Below are 10,324 nucleotides of genomic sequence, written 5' to 3' on the forward strand. Positions count from 1 at the left end.
ATATTTTGATATGATATGATATGATACCCATATGTTGAATATGGGTAGCCATTCCCTTCTCCAGGGTTATATATATGTATATACACACCATAAAATATATTAATATATTTGAAAAATATCCTTTAGAAAAGAAAATGTTTTATTTGGTTAATAGGCATATAGCCCACTTATGTTTATTGCCCCTCAGCTCCAAATTCATCCTTTTTTTTTCTTCTACTCTGTGATAAAAGTGGGCCTGGTTGAATGCTGTAATAGAGTGTTGAGGGGACAATAGAGGAGAGAGTGGCCTTCTTCCAGGTTCAGGTGTACTCATTTAGTTGAACTCCTGAAGAGTGAATTGGCTTGTTTCAGTGGTGTTCTAGCATCAAACCGCAAGTGGCACCTCCCCAACTCTCCTCCACACCAGCCCCATCTTGGGTGGTTTCCAGCAGCACATCTGATGGCACTCCTAAGGGCAGCTACAAGCGCTACGGATTCACCAACTGTTTCCCAGTGAATCGTCAGCAACCCTTTCTCACAGCCCTGCTACTTCCAGATGACTTTCTATGAGTCCAGATAGAACCCAAACTGGCTTTCCAGTAAGTCAGTAACAACCTAAACTGGTAGCTTCTCAGCTACCCTCTTTGGGTTGGAATACCCCAACCAACTTTTCCAGCAGCCAGTGGGATTCAACTGTAGCCTCTGTAGTGAGATCTGAGTGCTGGCTTTGGGGAAGGATTCTTTCCCTTCAAGTTTGTCCTTTCCTTGAGTACTCTCCCTCAGTAGCACTTGAGTATCCCTTAGAGTCCACATACCCACTCCCTGACCTTTAACCAATTCCCTGTTCCTTCAGTCTTCTGTTGCTATTTCTTTATACTAAATTTTCCCTCTTTCAAATACTGTGTAGTTTCTGTCTTCTGATTGGAAGGTAACTAATACTCTAGAGAACTAAGAAAAAACATTTTATCTGGTAGGCAAATTCAGTTTTTGCAAGTACAAACAGTCCAGGAATTGAATAGACTTTTGGAAAAGACTTTAAATGAAGTTACTGAATCATTTTCTACTTCTGAATATGATCCCTTTGGTACATGAGAGTACTTCTGGGGATTATTGTGAACAATAACAGTGGAGCCAAGAAAGCATTCATAATTCTCTCAGTACCTAGAGGTAGCAAGGGCGTACATGGAAGTTTTCTAGCTTTGGTCTTTTGTGTTGAAGATCTTGTTTGGGTTCTGCTTTATCTCTTAGTTCTTCACATATTGGCCAGAGTTCTTTGTATCATTCCATGAGAATATTATGACATCTTTCCTTCTCTCCTGGTCCATTTCTGTGTAAGAAAGAGACTAATCTGTAGTTGGGAGAGACTGTTTCCCAAAACTCCATCTCCATGCCACTCCCGCCCAGAAACAAAGTCAGTGTTGAGGAGCTTTGTTACATGAAGACTAAGGTTTTCTTCCCCTTCTGTCCTTTTTTGTTGTGAACTGTCTTCTTTCAAGTCCTTCACTTTATTCCCTATAGTCTCTCTAGTTAGGTACATCTTTTGAAACCTCGTATTCAAAGGATATCTGTCATACTTTCTCCTGTTTATTTGTCAAACTGTCAGGTATTTCTTATAGCTGTAGTATCTACTCTAGATTATCTGCATTTAAATCTTCAGGTTAAAATTTCTTTGAATGTGATCAGTATACAATGTATTGGATTGGCAAAAAAAGTTCCTTTGGGTTTTTCCATAACGTTGTACAGAAAAAAACCTGAACAAACTTTTTGGCCCACCCAATATAAAAATGTAGATTCCTGGGTCCTATTCTAGAATTACTGAATCAGAATCCTGAGAGAGCCAGGATCCAGAATAATGAATTTATAATAATGGTTCTTCCATCCTAAAATGCTAGCCTCGTTAATAATAGTTTACAGTGTTGCCCCCAATAGATATTTGCATATCAGTGTGGTGCTTCTAGCTGTGAAGGCCATTTTCCATTGATTCTAGTACAGATTAGAACAGAGTACAAACCTGGGCATTTTATCATTAGGGACCTCGGAGGCTTTGCATGAAGATTGACTACAGACTCCTTTAGTGCTGGAGGCTTAAGTCCCTAGGCTCAAAGGGTTGTGAAGGGTGGGGTTCACACTGAGCTGCTGAGAGCAGTTTTGGGGTTGTTTATTTCCATTCCAGGCAACACAGATGTCTATAGAGCAGTGGAATAATGATGGAAGTTGCTGATACTGAGGAGATCCAGAAGCTGTAAGGCCACAGTGTTGATGGGCTTTCAATGGAAACAGAGAGTGTCCAGGATAGATAGGATGTGGACATGAGTAGAGAATTCAGACACAGGGGTAAATCTGTTTAATCATGTCTGTGTGTGGGGGGCGGGGGTGTGGGACACAAGATGGACAGATACTTAGTGTTCCTCTAACTCCCACAACTCCTAGAAATGTCATGGTAATTGAATAATGCTTTATCAAAAAGAAATTATTTTAAAATGTCCTGTAACTTCTGTACAAGTATTGTACTGTGGAGTCAAGTGGTTGCCAAATACAGCAGCACATCACAATTATCTCAAGTGCTAACTTAAAAATGTGGATTATTGGATCTCACTCCACTTTTTTCTTTCTTTTTATTTTTATTGAAGGATAGTTACCATATTGTGTTGGTTTCTGCCATAAATCAACTTGGATCAGCCATGGATATACATGTCCCCTCCCTCGAGAGCCTCACTCCCACCTCCCACCCCATCCCAGCCCAGGTGGTCACAGCACCCGGGGCCTTCCCATTACTGTGGCTGCTTCTTTCGTTGCAGAGCATGGGCTCTGGGGCACGCGCGCTTCGCTCCCAGGCTCTAGAGCACCAGCTAGATAGTTGTGGCCCACGGGCTTAGTTGCTCCTTGGCATGTGGGTTCTTCCCGCTCAGGGGTCGAACCTCTGTCTCCTACATTGACAGGTGGATTCTTTACCACTGATCCACCAGGGAAGCCTGGAATATTTATTTTTATAAGCTCTCTGGATGGTGATTATTCAGTTAGCTGGAAATGTAATGAATAAAGGAATGAGTTCAAGGAAATGGGTTAACTTGACTATTTGCAATTCTGGACTATTTAGCAACCTAAAATTATCCTTTATCTACCCATACATTAGACAGTTCATTTGCTGCTCTGATTAGAGGAAAGATTCCCAATAAATCATTGACATTATTTAATTATTAATATTTTCCTCTTTCTTTTGAGGTTTTTAATCCCTCATTCATTGAACCAGTCCATATTGAAGACTTTTTCTTCAAGTTTTTCTTTCACCTCATACAAATACTTTGCAGAGGAATGAAAGTGAGAGATGTTGAAAAAGTGAATTTGTTTTGACTAGTACTATACAAGTAGCTGCTGAAATTTTTGTATCTTTCTTTTGAAATGGATTTTGTCTCTAAAAAGTTTGTCTCATTCTGCCTTGCTTTTCACTCCCCCTGTGCTACAATTATTTCATAATAGTGGCACTAAATTAAAAGAATTCCCCCTTGTGACAAGTCATTCAGCTATTACTCAGTTCTTACCATCTCAGTGTAATTTTAACTGTTAGGAAGTATTGGTGCTAGTCTTAGTCTGCCATTTACTGGTTATTTGACCTTGGCCAACAAACTTAACCTGTCCGATTTAACATTATCATCATAAGAACAAAATGTTTGCCAACTTCCCTGTTAATGCACAGGGCTGATTTTGTGTAATCCAAAATACACTATGTTAGCTGTGAAATAAAGTAAATATTAGTTGATGAGATTAGGAATAATGAGAATAATGGTTAGCAATTTTCATCAGGAATCTCTGCTTTTGGGGGAAGTGAGTTCTGTTGTTGTTTTTCCTTCTTTCTGCCCCATGTGTCTTTTTTTTTTTTTTCCAAACTCAAACTAGAAGTTCTCTGATGGCTTCCCTGGTGACGCAGACAGTAAAGAATCTGACTGCAAGGCGGGAGACATGGGTTTTATCCCTGGGTTGGGAAGATCCCCTGGAAGAGGGCATGGCGACCCACTCCAGTATTCTTGCCTGGAGAATCCCCAGGGATGAAGGAGCCTGGTGGGCTGCAGTCTGTGGGGTCGAAAAGAATCAGATGCGACGGAGTGACTAAGCACAGCATATTAATGAATCAACTCTCAAAACTTTACACTCATCTTTACTATTGACTTACCTTGTTTCACTGAAGTTGTTTTTAATACGAAATTTCATACCCTGCAGCCACCCCTGCACCTTCTGAAAGAGTGGTTAGTATTCAGAGGTGTCTGGTTTCACAGGATTCAACGGAGCAGCTAAGCACAGCACAGCACAGAAGTTCTTCAAAGTTACATGAAAACCATACAATTTCATGATAGAATTAGGCATGTTATTTAAATTATGTAAATTCTCGCTCTCTTTCCTAAGTTATATAAAAAACTCACAGGCACTCTTCCCAGTTGGTAATGACAAGAATGATGGTACTTGAGTAATTAAACTTCACAAAACACCTATATATTATCCTCCTGAAGATGTTCCTGGAAAGCTATTGGGCCACAGCTAACAAAAATCTCTTCAGTCAGCATGTTAGACAATTCTGAGTTAGCATCACTCTTAGGACCATTTTGGCCATCCTTATAACAACGGGAGTGATTTTCCTGAAGAAATTGAAGAGTGACCTGCTGCTTGTGACTGGACCTCTGATCTTCAATTTAGTTTCTCTGCATAGAACATACCAGAAATTTGTCATCACCGCCTTCATCAGTGGTGTGAAAAGCCCAAAGCATCTCACCCATGCTTACTTCAAAGAAGAAGAAACTTCTTAAGCTCAGGCACCAGGAAGACAAGATTGTCACAGAGAAGGAGAAATAAGAGTTTACTGAGCAGCTCCAGGCTAATCAGAAGGCTGTGGCAGTTCCAGACTAATCAGAAGGCTGTGGACTCGAAAATTCTGCCAAAAACCAAAGGTGTTTCTCAGCTCCAGGGCTATCTCTGCTCTGCGTTTTGTCTCCCAAATGGAGTTTATTCTCACAAATTAGTGTTCTAAATTTCTTACAAAAACCTAATAAAATAACTGATACATTATACTAGAGTATAGTATCCAGCTGGTTCATTCATTTTTTACTTTACTGGAATAAGAGAGAAGTCTCAGGAAAGGAAGTTAGGTGGAATGACTTTGTGACTAAGAACTTAATAGTTTAAGGGAACATGTGAGAAATCTTTCAATCAACAGGACTTTCCATGGTTACCACTCGTGGAAAAGATGGTTCATCCTGTTTCTCTAAACAGATGCCTGCTGTACCCTCTGTATTATCGGTCCCAGGCACTTTGAGTTCACACTTTGAGAACATCCTGATAGATGGTCTCATCATTCCATGGAAATAGGCATGCCTGTGTGGGAGAAGATGTAAAATGTGAATAAGCAGCAGCATCCTTATTGTTGAGTGTATCTTCTGTGTTTAGCAATTCTCCATTTTTCATAAAAACTCAGAAAATATTTATGTAGAAGTTCACTGTGCTGACACACTTTTTCAGTTGAAATAAACAAGGGAAGAAAAGCAAGAGGACTTGGATAATAAAAAATACATTTCTGGCTTTATTTTAATCCAAAATAAACCTGAAGGAATTTTAATGAATACCTATCCTTGGATTCCTTCATTCAACAAATATTAAATCAATTGTTTCCTGTATATTCTTCCATTTATTCATCTACCTGTCTTCTGAAGTAATTCATACTTATTTTGTAGTCTGTTACTTTAGGTATTATTCTTAGTTATATGGGACTGTACAATAAATTTCCTCCAAATAGAGCAGCTTATAAAAATAGACATTTATTATCTTCATTTCAGGGGTCTCGATGCAGTTTAGTGGGGGATCTCTGGTTCAGAGTCTCTCACAAGATTATAATCCAGTGTCCCCTGGCCTGCAGTCATCTCAAGGTTCTCTAGGAGTAGGATTGGGAGCTCTCAAGCTCACTCATGGTTCATGTGGCTGTTGGCTGGAGATAACACTTTCTTGTCACATGGACCTCTCCATAAGTCACTCCCAACATTGCAGGTGACTTTCCTCAAAATGAGCAAGTATGTTAGTCACTCAGTCGTGTCTGACTCTTTGCTACTCCATAGACTATAGCCTCCCAGTCTCTTCTGTTCATGGAATTCCCCATGAATATTGCCATTTCCTACTCCAGGAAAAGCGAGCAAGGGAGAGAGCAAGAGAAAAAGAGAAAGACAGAAGCTAGAGTCTTCTGTAACTTGTTTTTGGAAACAACACCGTGTCATTTTTACTTTATTCAATTTGTAAGAGGTGATACTAGGTCCAGCCCAGGTTCAAGAGAAGAGAATTATACAAGGGAATGAATAGCAGAAGTAGGGATCACTGGGAACCACCACAGTGCTGTCCCAAGGATGCACAATATGGTTCCTTGCTCTTAAGGCATTTGCCAGCTGTAGAAAGTAAACATTTACAAAAGAGTAACTTACAAGGCAGTGAGTAGATCATAGAGTTAGTGGATAGTAGAGATGTTCTTAGGAGGAAGTCTGTTTGAGGCAGTCAGGGAAGTTATGGTATAACAGACTTCATATTTTGGCCTGGTTGTATGGATAGACATTGGCTGTATCCACAGAAAGAGAAAACATCCTTGAGGTTTCAGAATAAGCAGTTGCAAAAGTTGGAAGAATCTTTGGGATTTAAAGTGACTAACTATATTCTCTCTAGGATAAAGTTTAAATGCCTTACTGGTTTGTGTGTGTGTGTGTGTGTGTGTGTATATATGTGTGTGTGTGTATGGATAGATAGAAAGATAATCTCCACGGCTCTTCCACTAATACCTCTGAATATGTGTCCTAGGATCTGATCATGCACTGTTTCAAGTGAACCCTGGTTTCCTCACTTAGATGCACTACTAGAGAGTATTCTCTTTAGGCTGTCTTATTCTCCATAATTTGCTTTGCTAATATCAATAAGCACCTATATCATTAAGCACTATTTTCTAAAATGTTTCCAGCTGAAGAAGTAAGAGGAGGCCGTGTCCTAACTCTCTCAGCAAGACTTGCCTCTCTTCCCTCTGGGGGATATTCCACCTCCATGCTCACCTTATCAAGACATATTGTTTTGTACTTGCTCATCTCCCCTTTTACGAAGTAGCTCTTCCAGGATAAGAACTATGCTTTAATTTCTATTTATGACTGATGTAGTGCCTACTGTTTAATAGGAGCTCTTTTTGTCACTCAAAGAAAGAACACAATCCAATTAATGAGATAAACCAATTGGAATAGAGGGGCTGGCCTAGGGAGACATGATACTGTTGAAAATAACCATTGACAGAAGTAGTAAAGTCAGGTAAGAGACTCTCCCTCTCTCTCTCCCTGTATCCCTCTCTTTTCCCTCTCTTCCTTTCCCTCCCTTCCTCACTTTCTCTCTCTCTTCTTGGTGGTAACTTAGATGTGTCCTTGACTGAGACAAGTGGTTTTCTGCTCATATAAGTAAGTAAGTAAATGTTGCTCAGTCATGTCCGACTCTTTCCGACCCCATGGACTGTAGCCTACCAGGTTTCTCTGTCCATGGGATTCTCCAGGCAAGAATACTGGAGTGGGTTGCCATTTCCTTCTCATATATTATACGGTAAAAGAGAGGTGTTTTGGTTTAATGGAGCATTTCCCAAAATGTATTTTATCAATATAAGCTAATACTAAACTAACAAACAAAAGATGCTACAGAAAATGATGTTGAGTTAAATAAACAAAATTTTTGCTACTGTTTTTAATTACAGGATTTCGCAAAACCTGTTATGTATGCATTGTTTATCTATGGAGGCACATTTAGTATGGGAGATTGCTCAAATATATACACTGAGAAACTGTTTTTTACAAAAGTATCTCTTGGAGCCCACTAAGGAACTGTTTTTACAAAAGTAATTCTTCGAAAAATTCTGGTTTAGTGTATTTTACCCTTAACAGAGACCTAAATCCTACTGTCCTGTGTGTCTTACTTGCTTCTGGTATGACATTCAGCACCTAACCAAGCTTTACTCTACTTTCCAGCCTTTAAATGAAAATAAAACCTGACCTTCCCCAACCTCTGAGGGAATACTGTTGAACTGAATAAAACATATACAGCAAAATATGAAAAGCAGATGTTACCCTTGCTCTCTATTGGATCTTCAAGAGAAACATGCCACAGAGCAACATTTCCTAGTGATACTTTTTAAATCACTTGAAAAAAAATATCAGATTCTAAATTATACTAAAACTCCTGCAGTGCATTTAAAAGGAACTTTAGCGAAGTAAGAGACAGCGATGTATACTTGCACGTAGCTATGAGAGAGAAGGACCAGAGGAGAGACGTTCCACCTTTGTGTTGTTGTTAGTTCTTGCTGTTTCTTTCAAAGATTGCGTGAGGACTGAAGAGAGGGGTCACCTTGAGTCAATTTATTCTACTAAAAGGAGAGTGCTTCTCTCCAGAACCTATTCAAGTCCTGCAGATACGTTCTCTAAAGAGACTACTTTTTAAATACAAGTTGTCTATTCATTGATGAACTGACTGAAGTATCAGTTGGCTTGAATAGAAGTCAACCAGTGCTAAATCTCAGATAACAAGAAGCAAAAGCTGAATTTAAAGTGGAAGTTTAGAGGTGAAAGTGTAATTTGTATTGGTACTATGTTTGGCAGTGTTGGAACTTGTTTCTAATTCCTCAGCCCCCAGAGGAAGACTGTGGAGCAGTTTCATGAACTTGCTTTAGTCCTAATTTGAGGGATTTGTTGACTGCCAGAATTGAGTCCAGTTGTACCTCTGCTTGTGATTGTGGCCCCCATCTCTTCATCTCTAAATATGAAATTTTGCTGCCTTTGCAGAGTTGTTGTGAGAACTAAATGAGGTAGTATAGATTCAACCAAAGGCCCTTAGCATCCATTCAATACATGGTAGCCTTGCGTTTTCCTTGATTCACAGGGTTCATCAGATAACACGTTTCAGTCCTGATCTTGGGGCAGCTCTGAAATCTATTATAACTGCCCTTTGACAACAGAAAGATGGAATTCTTACAGGTTTTCCCAGTGATTTATGTATCAACTCTTTCTTGATTAGTTCATTTATATTTTGTATAAATACTTAAGATTCTTACTTCATATACTTATTATTCAAGTATGAATTTTATTTTCGTTTTACTCTACTGTGTGTAACAGAAAAACTCTTCTGTTTTTAATACATATGTGCTATATGTTAATTAGCTGTTATGGTTATTGTCCAGTTAAGGTATTAGTAAACTGTGCTCTTGTAATAGACAAGGTCATATACTTTAGATGAGATAGTGTCTCTGATATCAGCTTCTATAACTTCTCCAGTTATTTACTGAGAGGGAGCATCTGTGGATGCTGGAGTTTGATTCTTTATCCTTGCCTTGAAGGCCAAGTGTGTCCAGCAATTATGTTTACATGGTAGTAAATATGTAGCATTGAGGGGTAAATGGGGAGATGGAAGTATTATAGAGACACTAGTTTTGAGGTGTCAAATCAGTGTGTTTAGTTTTCAGTCATTTCCCGTTCCTAGGAATCCAGCTCTCCAAATCACTGAATCAATAGCATGCCTGGCTTTATGGGGGAAAGCATAGCCCTCTTAAAACCAGGGATATATTGGCATAGAATTTTAAAGTGGGAATTTTTTTTTTAATAGTCTGAAAGTAAAGACTTTTGATTGTTGAGAATGCCTGATTTGCTTGAGAAGGAAATGATTTTTTCAGAACCTTCCGAAGCAGATATTCATTTTGGAGAGGATCAGGCAATTTATATGATGGGACTACAGACTAGGAGAAAAAAGTTGCAATGCAAGGAAATGTTTTGACACATAGGAAGAGGAAAACTCATGTGGATATAGAGAGATGGAGCCTGGGAATGAGATGAAGGGAAGAACCAAAGATTGGGCCCAGTATTCTGATTCTCCCCTTAAGAGTGAATCCCAGAGAAGGTGTTAGCAACAACCAAGTGACTTTGAGGATGCCAGGGACCAGAGGATCTGATGTTCTGCTTTTCTGGACATAGCCTAGGACAGTGGAAAATTTTGCGAAGAGGTCCCATGCATGTGAAATACCAGGAGTATTTACATAGCAGTAATTGAGGAAGTATCATATAGGCTGGGCCTGAGTGAAGGTTCACTTTGAAATGGTGTGGAGAAAACAAATAAAAAGCCCCAGGTCCCCAAGACCATCTATATGTGCCATATATTCTAGTGATCAGCAGGAAGATGACTGTAGCCACATAAAGCAGGCAGTATAGGATTTTTTTGTAACTGGAGGCTACAGCCAAGTCCGTGTACATTTGCAGTGGTAACAGGATGCACTCCAAAGACCAAGCTGGACAGCGCAAGTCAGAAGTACACTCGG

General features: G+C 39.4%; 1 pseudogene; it reads left to right on the top strand.

The window, feature by feature from the left end:
- The first annotated feature begins 2,183 nt into the window (after nucleotides 1-2,183).
- On the top strand, nucleotides 2,184-4,996 carry LOC110121661 (large ribosomal subunit protein eL6-like; annotated as a pseudogene).
- Nucleotides 4,997-10,324: the final 5,328 nt, after the last annotated feature.

This window comes from Odocoileus virginianus, chromosome 1 (assembly GCF_023699985.2).
Source record: "Odocoileus virginianus isolate 20LAN1187 ecotype Illinois chromosome 1, Ovbor_1.2, whole genome shotgun sequence".
NCBI lineage: Eukaryota > Metazoa > Chordata > Mammalia > Artiodactyla > Cervidae > Odocoileus > Odocoileus virginianus.